The sequence below is a fragment of the Cimex lectularius genome, unplaced genomic scaffold (assembly GCF_000648675.2).
Source record: "Cimex lectularius strain Harlan isolate CLEC.00 unplaced genomic scaffold, Clec_2.1 scaffold165, whole genome shotgun sequence".
Lineage (NCBI taxonomy): Eukaryota > Metazoa > Arthropoda > Insecta > Hemiptera > Cimicidae > Cimex > Cimex lectularius.
In genome coordinates, this window is record NW_019392863.1 from 725,151 (window position 1) to 737,640 (window position 12,490).

At 35.4% G+C, this 12,490-nt stretch overlaps 1 protein-coding gene across 7 annotated transcripts in view; it reads left to right on the forward strand.

Moving 5' to 3' along the window:
• Nucleotides 1-12,490, forward strand: part of LOC106666176 (alpha-1,6-mannosyl-glycoprotein 2-beta-N-acetylglucosaminyltransferase) — a 188,971-nt gene that overhangs the window by 72,305 nt on the left and 104,176 nt on the right. For 6 of the 7 annotated variants that reach the window (XM_014393166.2, XM_014393172.2, XM_014393169.2 and 3 more), the window contains one exon: nucleotides 2,808-2,836. The exons of the other annotated variant lie outside the window; for it this stretch is intronic. The gene's annotated coding sequence lies outside the window, so the exon portion shown is untranslated. The remainder of the gene's footprint in view (nucleotides 1-2,807; nucleotides 2,837-12,490) is intronic. 7 annotated transcript variants of the gene reach the window in all.

Genomic DNA, 12,490 nt, shown 5'->3' on the forward strand with positions numbered 1-12,490 from the left:
TAGGAAGCCCAAATCTGTATTTGAAACCATTCAGCACCGAAACAAAACAAAAAATCAAACAGCGAAATGCACTGCTCCACTTCAGGGCTTCCACTGATGAGGGTCGAGGGAGTTTTGACCGAAAGATTGAAGGGTTGATTGAAGCACGCTTGAAGCTCCCATCAATCGGAGGTTCAAGCATTTGATCAAGCCGCTTGATAGTGTAGGGGCATTAAGTTCAATATTAAAAAAATAGCTGAATTCCCAGTGTACGATTTTTTAGTAAAATAATTTACCTTACTAGAAACGCCTGGCTTGGATACCTTAAAAAACAATTAATTATACTTTTTATCCAAAGTCGTGGTAGAAAAGAAAAAGGTAGTGTCACGAGTGGAATTCGAACCCATGACTTTCGGCTCAATACGCTGCTGATCTAATCACTTAAGCTATCTTGACTACGATCCTTTCGGACACCAACTGCTTATCTCAACCAATTTGTTTACGATCATTTGGGTCTTCCTATCTTTCTGTTTGGGATCCCAGAAGCGCTTATTTAATCTTCAGTCACCAAAACAGTGATGATAGGTTGACCAAACTACAATTAATTATCGTATGTCGGGCATTGTAATGCTCGTTACTGATTATTTCGGTTTTCTATCCCTGACGTTTTGGTTTTTCAGAGGACTTTCGCTTTTTCTTCTTCCTCACTCATCAGATTACCAGACACCAATACAGTGAGTGTAGGATGACCAAATTACAATTAAATATCTTTAGGGCCTGTGGGATTATGGACATGTCGATTGATAGTTTACGATCATTTTGGTCTTCTTATCCTCGCTGTTTCGCCTTCTCACCTTCTGCAATTTTAGATCACCAAGACAGGGAGGATAAACTGACCAAGCTATAATTAATTATCCGTAGGTTATGGGCTTGTGGCTTGGTCGTTTTCTAACATTATCGTCCAATCCTGGCGGTTTTGATCTGAATTTGGTGCGTTTTTGTGACGATGATATAAGCTTTCAACAGTTCTGTACTTAACTGAGACTTTAATTTAAGGACGACTGCGAGCACTGCGCATAATGAACTAGCTGGTTTGTTAAGAAGTGTTGGCCGTTGAATACTGGAAGGACTAACGCACCATTAACCTCACAGACCAACCATTGAAGATGATAAAATATCTGGCCAAATCAGCAAGCAAGCGTTTAGTTTTCAAAAAAAAGCCGCGTTTAATTAGGGTTTAAAAATTGAAACCGCACAACACGCGTCGGTCGTAAATTCCGCCTAGCCCTCACTCTGCCTGTACACTCCCCTGTTTCTTTCACGATAACTTCGGTGATTTCAAGTCCGTACTGGCTTAATAAAGCTTAAAACGAACAGAGTGCGACAGCCGACTTTTTACGACCCGGCGGTAAAGCGTTTTACTGCTCTTGAAAAGACAGGATGGAAATAGATCGGCGATGTCGAAATTTCGCCCTTCGGGTTTTTTTGCTCAAAGTAAAGGGTCATAGGAAAGGAAGCAATCGTGGATGACGGTTTAAAACATCCGCTGTTCAATTTCCCCCAAGGAATTCATTATTATTGCGGATTCCTTTCTCTTACTCCCAATTTGAGAAAATATCTCTTTAAAATTTCCAGTTGCCTCTTATCATCATAGGGGTCTCAAATCAAGTAGTATTGATCAAATACTCGCGTTTTAATGTATTAATATTAATATCCTTCTCATAACAGAGGCAGAAGCAATTACGTTGGGCGAAACATTATGCCAAGTACAATTAAGCTCTCAGTCCTACGCGATCTTCGGTGAATTAATATAATTACTTGAAATTTTCATTAAACCACTAAAAGCTAAATAAATTTACGCCCGTTTCTGACCGCAAAATACTCCAAATGTTCGAGTCGGTAATATCGGGTGTAAAAGAATCCTGAGAGATCTCTGTATATGGCAGTTTAACGATTTGCGAGATTGGAAAAGGAGGAAATTCCACTTTAATTGGACAACTCTTCAACGACGATTAGACATCACGATCGAGGATATATCAAACGGCCATCGAACATTAAATTACTCAACTATAAATGAAATCTGTAATCTACTGTTTGAATTTTATATATTTATGTATATCATCACTAAACAAATATACAAACAATATATAATATCTTCTTGATTTGAAGTCTGTGGGATTCAAGAATTGACCTCAAGGATAAAACGCCCCCTTTTAATGTCCCATCTTCAAAAAGGGGAGGCTTTCTCTCGATAAACAAAGAACCCGATAAAATCACCCTTTTATTGCTTCATCCTTAGCCTTTTACAAACTCTATACCACCTTTATTGAAAGAAAAAAATATAGATTCAAAGACAAAAAAAACGGCCACTCGTATTTTGATGTTTTTCAAAGCATACTGTTTATCTTTATATTAAATACGAAATACTTATTCCAATGTAAACCAAATTAAACGAAATCACAAATTTATGAGTTTTGACGAAAAATATGTAATTATGATGGTTGGAAAGGAAATTGACCATAACAACGGAAAATCATTCAATACTAGATTAAAATTTAGCTAACAATTTATTCTATGATTTTCCAGTGTTTTGGTGAATTTTATTTCAAAACACCATAATTATATAATTTCAAGAAACACTCATGAATATCTGATCTCATTTGATTTACATGAAATAATTATTCTGTAGTGTACAACGATAAAAATACGTGTGTATAGATTGAAATAAACAACAAAATATGAGTGACCGTTTTTATTTTTATTTATATTAAAAATAATTTTTTAATTAAAATAAAGTTTTATCAAATTTTATTTCCTTTATGTTTCAGGCACGATCACAGTCAGTTTGGAACTTAAAGTGAGTTTGATTTTTTATTTAACAGTTACACATGTATAAAATACGTAAAATAAACAATTTAAATATTATACAGATTGTGCACCCCCAATCGCCCAATGCGTTTAGTCGATTACAGATATTAATTAGATTTTTAAAATATGAGACAATGTAGTATCGCATATAAAATGATAAACTGAACGAAAATAACTAACATTTTCAAACGTTGATAAACTTTATCGTTACTGCTTCTGAAAATGAAAAAATGTTCACTCCGAATATCTGATAGCAATTTCGCATCTATGATTCATTCACTTTCAATAAATCCTGGAAAAGAGTACTATGATAGAATTATCAGATAAGCTCGATTTCGATTGCAAATAAATGCAGCCTCTCTACTTTACCAGTTGAAAAATATTTTTTGAAGTTTTGTGGTTGTTTATATATGGATTCCACTTTACCATCAGCTAGAAACTATATAAAACGCACAAGAACTATTTGCTTAAAATGATGAAGCTTGAATTTTAAAATCAGCTAATACAAAAATCCAATTACATAAAATATACGCTAGGGCCAATTGGCAGTAATTAACTACAAAATTGTTTCATTTTTTTATATTGTGTGTAGTTTTATGAACGGCAAAGTACACTGCCCGTCAAAAATAACCGACCACCTGGTTTTTGCAGGAAAAATGATCAAATTCGGAAATGCATATTTCTCACCCTTTTAAGCAACAGATCTGGGAGGGGCGTCAATTTTTAGAATATTTCACACTTAACAAGATGACTTATTTAAATGTTTTCCTAGCTTCAGTCATTCATCAGTAAATTCAAAAATTCTTGATCATGGTAATTTATGCACTTTTTACGAAAAGTTCAAATTGAGCTGCGGAGCCAGGAAATCGTCTTGGAGCGTCGCCCAATAGCAGTAGATAGGAAATTTTAATTGGTCACTTTCCACATTACTCGATTTCTCATCCATTTTTGAGTTATTACCGATTTTTTGGAAAAACACGTGGTTTTTTTATGTGCTCATGGAACCTATCACTCTCTCTCCCCCGATTTTACCATAGATAAACCTATTGTTTCAATACGTTATTCGAAGGCAAATTGTCACAACACTTGTGAAATGGGAAGGAAAAGTTGAATTTCCTTGATGAGGCAAACAAGTAGTTATCGACAGCAGAAGCATTCCGCATTCCAAAAGGTCAAAGTAAGAAAAAGTAAGAATTGTCGCTTCCCTGTTCATTCAATGATTTTAAAAAGTCTTGGGAGCAAAAGTTGTAGAGCGTAAAATTTGCGAAAAAATGGCGGTTTAAAATTTACGCATTCTTAAAAATTGGGGGAGAGAGAGTGATCGGTTCTTTTCCATGAGCATATAAAAAACCACGTTTTTGTCCAAAAATCGCGAATAACTCGAAAACGGTTGAGAAATCTGGTAAAATTGAAGGTGTCAGATTGAAAGCGTATTAAATTTTCCTATTCGTTCCTATAGGGCGCCACTCCAGGCCTATTTCCTGGCTCCATAGGTGAATTTGAAGTTTTTGTAAAAAGTGCAAAAATTAACCTGTTCCCGAATGTTTGAATTTTCTTATGAAAGACTGAAGGTAGGAAAACATTTAAAAAAACCATATTGTTCATCTGACAAAATACGCATTTCCAAAGTTGGTCATTTTTCCTGTAAAAACCAGGTGGTCGGGTGTTTTTGGTTGTTGGGCAGTGTCTGTTGGTAGCCAGGGTTCTCATTTTTTGCTGTCCTTCTCCTTTCCTTCTCGGATCTTTTTTTTTTACTAATTCATTTTCCTCATGGGGCAGCCACTTAATATTTACGCCTATAAAGCAATGGAAAATAAAGTAAAGGGCGCGTTTTCATTCACGCTAATACATAACATTCACACTGTCCCAGGGTACTCGATATACCCGGAGTTTTTCCTTCCACACATCGAAAATCTCATGCACGGACATATAACACACATCCCATTCATTCGTACCCGTGTATGTGATATTACTTGATTACTTATTTTCTTGTCAAATTATTTTTACCTACATTTTATAGTCTTTAAACCATTTTGCGCCTGATATTCGTATAATTACCTCAAACTGGCATAACGTAAAGGCATAGTATTTGGAGGTTAATTTAACGTTTGCTTTTATGTTTTGCCTGTCACCATAAAACCGGCTTACTAAATTGGATCTTAACAGCTTTTTTATTTTTTTATTTTATTGATGGCTCTATGTTATTTTTGTCGAAGCCCACTTACCTAGTCCAACATCACATAATTTAATATTCTTTGTAGTAGTGTTCAAAAAATAATTAATTTTATAAACATAGTGCTCATTGTGTTTTTAATAAACTAATTTAAAAAATTAATGAGTTATTATATTCCTTGTACTCCTTTTCAAACTTTTGTAATGTTCACTTTTGTCTTTTCTGTATGATTGGCATAAGTTCGTATGATTATTATAATTATTTTTTCATAAAGCCGGCCATTTTTTATCGCATACCAAAATTCTGCTTTCGAGATGGTTGGCGTGTTTGTAGACACTGGAGGTTCCGAATGCATATGTACAGATTCATAGAAGCACAAATAACGCTGTGTAGATATTACCACGAAGAAGAAGAAACAGCGAACATGTCCTCTGTTTACATGAAGGACATGTTACACAGAGAACCCCTTGACTTTTCCATCAGGTAAAACGCCGTAAACCTGTCGAAACCTCTAGACTTTAAGTTTGCAAATAGACATATTGGTCGCGGTAGCAATATCGTGAAAGGACCGCATCCTTTTAACCTCAACCTTAACCATTTATCCTATATTCAATGTTTAAAGAAAACGTTGTATTCCCAGTTTACATTTTTTTAGTATAATAATTACTTACTAGAAACGCCTGGCTTGGATATCTTAAAAAACAATTAATTATACTTTTTATCTCAAGTATTGGTTGAGATGAAGTAGTTAGTGTCACGGGCAGGATTCGAACCCACTACCTTCGGCTCAATACGCCGCTGCTCTGACCACTTGAGCTATCGTGACTTCGATCCACACCTTTCTCATCACAACCAATTTATTTACCTTGTTTACGATCGTTTGGGTCTTCCTAACCTATCTGTTTTGGGCCTCAGAAGCGCTTATTTATTCTTTAGTCACAAAAACAGCGGACCAAACTACAATTAATTATTCTACTTGTCGGGCGCAATGGACCTGTAATGGTCGTTGATAATTTTGATCTTCTATCCATGCTGTTTTGGCTTTTCGTAGGGCTCTCTGTTCTTATATTCTTTGTACTTCTCTTCAAACTTTTATAAAGTTCATTTTTGTCTTTTTCTCTATGATTGTCGTAAGTTTGTACGATTGTAATTACTTTTTCATAAAGCCGGCCATTTTTTATCGCATAGCAAACTGCATTTCGATAAGTCTAGCGTGTTCGTAGAATAAAGTATCAATTATCCAATGGCTTGTCAAATTGAAATTGCATGAAGATCTAGATTAGAATGAAGCAATATAGATTAAATTAAGCTATAGATAAACTAGCTAATTAGTGTCCTAAACAAACAAGACCTTTAAAAAAATGGTTGTAATTTCCCCGCATCATGCGAATGAACCCTGGCGTTACGGAAGGCAGTATCGTAGGACCATTTCACAATGAACACTGTTGATATACCCCCACGTTCTAACAATAAATCACAAACTATGCCGAAGAGACTTCCCAATCACAGAATCAGAAACTATCCAAGAAGGGCTAAATTTATTTACAGTGTGGTGACGGATCAGACGTCATACCAGCTCACTAGGCACATCAAGGTCATCCCTCTATCCAAACAAGCCGTTAATTTGGACTTTACTCGGACATCAGACTTAGGAACCCACTAACCAGACAAAAAAGCCTCCTTGGTCTTCGAATTCGAGTGTGAGGCTTGGCCAAATTCTTCAACATTTAAGGTATCCAGTCCTTTCAATCCAAAGCCCGCCGAATCCTCAACGCTCCTACGTCATCAATCTAACGAAACACAAAACTTGGACTCCCATTCGTGGAGGATCTAATCGGAACAGATTTCGACCAGGTTTATTCGGAGCTATTCCTCCACTCTAATCGATTTCCTCAACATCACACCCTTATAAATTATAATCCTCCACAGATGGCCTCCTGACCTTCTATCCTGACTATATCCTACTCCTAATAAAAATAACGGAGAGTTCCAATAGTGCCAGTAGGTTTTGCATGTATGTACATGTAATAATTGCGAAAAAAAAACTCGCACTTGGGTAATGCTATAAATAATTGTAATGACACATAATATTTTGTGATATTAGAGTGAAATTAGTCTTCTAGAGTCCACAGGTAGAGTTTATTTCTTACGGCATCGTGTTTCTCAAAGTTTGACCTAACGTGCGACCAGGGTTATGGATCTCAAGGAATCCCTACGCCTAGGAATGCCAGGAAACAGCGATCTCCAAATGAGGCGCAACCAGAAGAAAACAAGCATTAAAAAAACTGCTAGCAATCTCCGAGTACTTAAAACAAGCGGAAATGAAACGGCTAAAATTCACATTAGAGTCCTAAAACACGCCCAATGGAGTGTGATTTAAAATAATAACCCGATCAGGTAAATTGCATAATTTTTCAGACGGCATATGCCCCCGGCTCCGGTGTAGTTAGGTAATTATCAAACCCCACAGGGATAATCGACTCGGCGATCAAGCGGGATGTTTATAATCTCGGTTAATTTTTATAGAAGCGTGGGTAGCAGATGTTCAATTGCTACAAAAGTTCCTTCATATTTTACAACTTATAAAGCTGTACTACGCGACTTATCATTGTCTTAAAAACTACGCTAAAATCAGAGTTAAAGGAATTTAACCGCGGTAATTAACTCTCACAATATGATTTGTCATGATATAATACCCGTTTCCTCATCCCTTTATCTCTTCAATTTCAACAGAATTTAAATTTTTTATGCGTGATCTTTTGACAGACGGTTGAACAATTTTCAGGAATAAACCTTTCCTTTTCCTAAAACTATTAAATGTAAAAACAGCTTAATGTACTGTAATAATGCAGTCAATGGAGCATGCTCTTTCTATTGAATAGGAAGAAAGACATTCTATTCACGTCTGTTTAAATAATAAATAATTCACCTGGCTTAATTCGTGTTAAATTAATCATGCGTTAAAATTTACCCAAGTGCTTTATTTACAATTTATATCAATATGATGTTATTTTCGCTGGTGGTCGTTCTGTTCTTAAATACTTGTTTTTGTATAAATCTGAAGATGCCCAGTGTGATACCGTTGAGCAAACTGCCTTTCGTTGTCTCGGTCGTGTCTATTGTTAAGAAAAAACCGGTTTGTTTAGGCACGCTCATCAACACAGACCGAGTGATCACAAGCGGGCTGTGCTTCTTAGACGAAATGACCAAAAAATCCTTGAGAGAATTCAGCGAATTTTTCATAATAGCCGGCGGCGAACTGAACGGGACGTCAGAAGAGCTTCAATTCCGGAACATAAAAGGGATCGTGAACATATCCTCGCCTGGGGACCACTTTGAGCTGAACCATATAGTAGTTGTGCGCACGAACAGCCCATTCGTCCTCGGGAAGATAGTGACACTGGCCACACTGGGTCAAATGCCGCGTACCAGGTGCAGCGACCGGCTCTGCTACATGGTGACGAACGTCATAGGGAAATCCGTCGTCGTCGCGCCCATTTTGACGGTAAACAATTGTGAAAAATGTTTCGGACAGGAAGCTTCGATAGTAATCTGTTCCAAAAAAGTGGCAGTGCCCAAGGATCCGATGTACTCCGAGGTTATCCCAGGCGGTGGGATCTTTATCGACGGTATAGTTTACGGCAACTTTATGGGTGTCCACTTGTGCCTAGACAATTACACAGTTCAGCCTTTGATGCTGTCTTTTGACTACTTTTTGGAGAAGATAGAAATGGCAGCTGGAGCGATTTCTTTGGAGGTTGGGCATTTTTATAAGTATTTAACACTTATTGTCACCTTATGGTCCACCAATCTCAATCAATTTCTTGTCAACAAGTAAATAAAGCAAATAATTTTCCCAAACTCGTTTTTGTTGAAAATCATATGACAGGAATGGTTCTGAATCTAATCTTTTCACATGTGTGGTTTATTATCCAACATTAGATGGCGATTAAGAAAATTTAGTTCTTCATCATTTTTAAAATTATTTAACAACACTATGTATATTTGTATTATATAAATGTAAATCTGTGGCCAGTTTCTTGTGTAAACTAAGTATAGGGTGGGACCTAGGAAACATCCTTGCTGCATTTCTTTTTTACTCAATCTTTTACTAGGTATCTTAATTCGAAAAAATCATATAATACATCAAGGCCAAGGTGTTAATTTAAAAAGTTTCAAATCAATTTCAGACCTCATTCTGACAATTTAAATGTTCTTTATTATTATTTGTTGGGGTGGGTCCTAGGACATACCCTTGCGACTCATCCCTTATTCATTCGCTACTCAACCTAGCCTTAATTTTGCACAATGTATAAAATAAATCAAGGCACTAAAGGTAAAAAATCGTAAATCCATTTGCAAATGCATTCTGTTAATTTAGTTGATCTTTGTTATGCTATGCTTTACATTGTGACTCTGTACTACTTATTGCAGACTTTTTACCGTATACGGATTTCCTCTGGTTTCGCATTTTCTCAAATTTCTAACTTATTACACAAGCCAAGGCTAGTTCAGAAGGTGACAAAGGGTGAAACCCGATGGCCCTTTCGAAACTCTAGTTACGAAATACCTATTTTTTAGCTAATTTGATCAAGCCACGAAGAAGTCGCTTCCAGGTTAAAATTGAATCTAACGAAGTATTGAAGTCTATTCCTACATAAGATACCACTAGACTAAAATGGTCCATTTAATCATGTTCTGGAGAAGAACCTAAAGGAAATAGCATAGTCGAGAAGCATGAGCATGTTTAACCGATAACTGTTTTCTTAAACAAATATTTTATGAGTCTTTTCTCCCGCAGAAGTAATTTAAAAAAAGTTATAGTACAGATGAAAATCATGATTTGGTTAATGACTGATGAACACCATTATTCTACCAGTTCTTAGGTAAAATTAACAAAAACAAAGGCAGATTTTGTCGACTTTGACGAATCATCATTGAATTATATTTTCAATATAAATAAAAATGGATAATATTTGTTGAAAAATGGCAAAAAGGAGGAAAAATTCGAAAGATGAGGTTGAGATGGGAAGTTAGTGCCCGAGCGGATCGAAGTCACGATAGCTCAAGTGGTTGAGTAGCGGCGTATTTAGCCGAAGGTCGTGGGTTCGAATCCCGCTCGTGACACTGACTTCTTTATCGACCAATACCTTTCATAAATATTAATTAATTGAAAAATATTTGTTATGTTGAAATAACTAAAACCTTCACCAATATGATTCGTGACCACGAATTCATGCTAATTCATTTTGAAATTCGGTTTGATACAAATTCCGTCCGATTGGTTCAAAACCGTACTAATTTGCTGTAAAGGATATATTTATATCGCAACGTCTTGCTTCATTAGTAGATATTATTATTTGTCCAATTTAGGCAGAGTTCCAATTTTTTTCTTTCCTGTCTATTTGAAATGTTGCAAATACTATTCCTGTCTTTATGCTCGTGAGCTATCGCCAGGTTCCTAATGTTATTCACCTTTTTTTATATCATTGGCTCATAAAAGGTGAGTAGACCGAATTAAAAGGAAGTCGGACGTTCTTAAAAACATATAAAACAAAGAAAAACAATTTTGTAAAGTTAAAAAAAACATTAATATGCAAAAAGTCCATGGCTGGAGTAGCAGCCGGCTAAAAAAATACTCACTTTTTTAGAGTTGCTAAAACAATAATGCTCCAGAGCTAATTTAAGCATTTGGTGCTTTGTTTTTCCTATGGTACGTCGAAAATTACATCGCTCTGTATAATAATAATAAATAATAATGTTTGATTTAACTATAAAGAAATAAAATCCAAAAAACATGGTAGCGAGTTTCAGAGTCCCCTGTTCCGCTTTTTAGGGGAAATTGGTTTTTTTTTATTGTATATAATATGTCTTATGTGTTTTGTGTCTGTATGTTTTGTCTGAGTGCATGTATTTATTAGCGTGAATGGCGAGGGGTGAGGGTGAAATACATCATCATCGCCCCTCGAACGTTGAGAGCGTACGAGTGTGTGTTCGGGGTCGATGGCGGAATATTTATAAAAGTACCCCATCTACCTCAATCTAGTTTAGTTTAAGTATAGATCGGTGGAGGAATATCAAGTACTCCACCGACCAAACGGAATGAGTGTACTGTATGGATGTATTTAAGTGTATGAATGTAGTGTTTGCAAGGTTATTGAATATACACTTAGTTGGGGCTAAAATGACCTAGATGTCGGAAGCCCCAGCCAAAAAAAAAAAAAAAAAAAAAATTGGACTTGAGTCCGTCTGTCAAGTTTACATATACAAATATGTAAATACAATATACAGAAGTAAACATATTAAAATTAAGCAAAATATTATTTTTTTATAAAATGAAACATTAATTAAAGTTAAATTCATCCACCAAAAACTTTCTATATTTTAAAACAGAAATGGTATATGAATAAAAAACGTCCCAATTGTTTCCATTTAAAATGGCTAAACACTGATCATCTGACAAATATCACCGGTTGAAATAAATTTAACGAAATTCTGCCAAGATAGGACATTCGCCTAGAAAATGCGTTTTATGAACATTGCAGTTGCTTAGAGAACAAAGATAATTATAATTTTGTCTCCGGGGTTGATAATTGAAATTAACATTTCTGTTGTTTATTTAAAAAATAAGCTAGCATTATTTATACTGAAATAGTTGATGTAATCTAGATCATGAAGTGTTTGTAGAAGAGGTGGAATGTTGCTGCGGATACATTGACCAATAAATAATCTGTCCCTTTCCCTCAACCTTAACCTTCTCCAAAAAAGTTGCAGCGATGCCACAAACATATTCGTCATAATTACAATCTCTATATGTCTAAATGTGTGCAATTTTTTGGGTTATTTACTGTCTTTAGCCTAATTATTCAATCTCTATAATCCTTTCGATAATTTTAATTAAAACCTTGTTCATCCTGACATGAACAGTATATGATCAGAGATAAATAATTGCCTTGTGAATAATTGATATATTATAAGTAATTTCGTAAATTTTCTAACCAAGAGACCAAGTTTATAAATGTAAAAAACAAGCATTGGTAATATGCTTTTATTATAAATCAAGCCGAAAATAGTATAATAAAACTATCCATTATAATATAACATCGAAATTCATAACGAAATAACAAAATTAAATTACGTACAGTTATTTATAGGAAGCATAACAATTCAAAACAAATTTGGTTAAAGGACGAGGGCATAACGTCTGAAGTTTGTCCCAAAAACATCCTATACAAAATAGTTTATGTACTTTTTTTGTACTGCCATTCTGTCATATTACTTTCAACCCTGTAAGTTTTGGGAGCAATCGACCTTCTTACGCTTTTAAAAAAAATATCGATTTTCAAAAAATTGTTGACCACCGCAATAGGACAACGAGACGTATTGGATGTGGCTAATGAAATACGGAAGCAAGTTCAAATTGAATCAAACAAGGGCTTTCGTTAGAATTGGCGTCCCGTTGCCAAATTC